This window comes from Penaeus monodon, chromosome 29, assembly GCF_015228065.2.
Source record: "Penaeus monodon isolate SGIC_2016 chromosome 29, NSTDA_Pmon_1, whole genome shotgun sequence".
NCBI lineage: Eukaryota > Metazoa > Arthropoda > Malacostraca > Decapoda > Penaeidae > Penaeus > Penaeus monodon.
In genome coordinates this window covers 9371961-9372695 of record NC_051414.1, presented here as the reverse complement: position 1 = coordinate 9372695, position 735 = coordinate 9371961, and the positions used below count along the sequence as shown (strand labels likewise).

The window sequence follows — 735 nt, the reverse complement described above, 5'->3', positions numbered from 1 at the left end:
ATCTAAGGTATTCACCCAATTGCCTTGAACATTCCGGGATTATAATCAGACGATAATTATACACATTGTGAGTTCATGACAATACTGTACGTCCTGACATCATGATGTAATAACGGTTTCATGCTTTCATGAGATGGTTCGAGCTTGTCTTTAATCTTTGGGATCCAAGACTTGTCTATAATCTATAGCAAATTAATCATAAAATTGCTTGTTATTTTCTGTCTACAAATATTTCATGAAATGTCATGAAATGCGCCCCTGTGCATGGCACGCGCCGAGATAAAATTCCTCCTGACTCGTTAACTACGGGAATTTAATTTTTTCAGATTTCTGCACCGCGGCCATTTCTTTTTCGATCGCGTGATACTCATCAAATTGATTGGAAAATGCAGTGAACACAGTAGTTTAAAAATAAATCAAATATCTACGGCTTTTTTACCACCTACTCCCGAATGGTAGGGTCGATAGGTCCCGGTGATTTCTAATATTTCATTCTTGCACTTTTACCGGCAGTTTGTCCCACTGCTGGGGTGCCATCACAGTGCCACATCCTCAGAGGGTTTTTTTTCAACTTCTAAGGATAACCTTCCCTCTCCTCTATGACGCTGCTCATCTATACACGTGCACCGCTCGGGTAGTGGGGCGCTAACTCAGGACCTTGCGACTGCAAAGCCAGCCATTTACCACTGAGCTATGCAATCGCAAGGCCCCAGGTTCGCGCCCGGCCGACCCTCT

General features: G+C 43.3%; 1 protein-coding gene across 1 annotated transcript in view; it reads left to right on the top strand.

The window, feature by feature from the left end:
• Positions 1–735, top strand: part of LOC119591723 (bile salt-activated lipase-like) — a 12996-nt gene that overhangs the window by 11524 nt on the left and 737 nt on the right. The gene's annotated exons all lie outside the window — the stretch shown is intronic.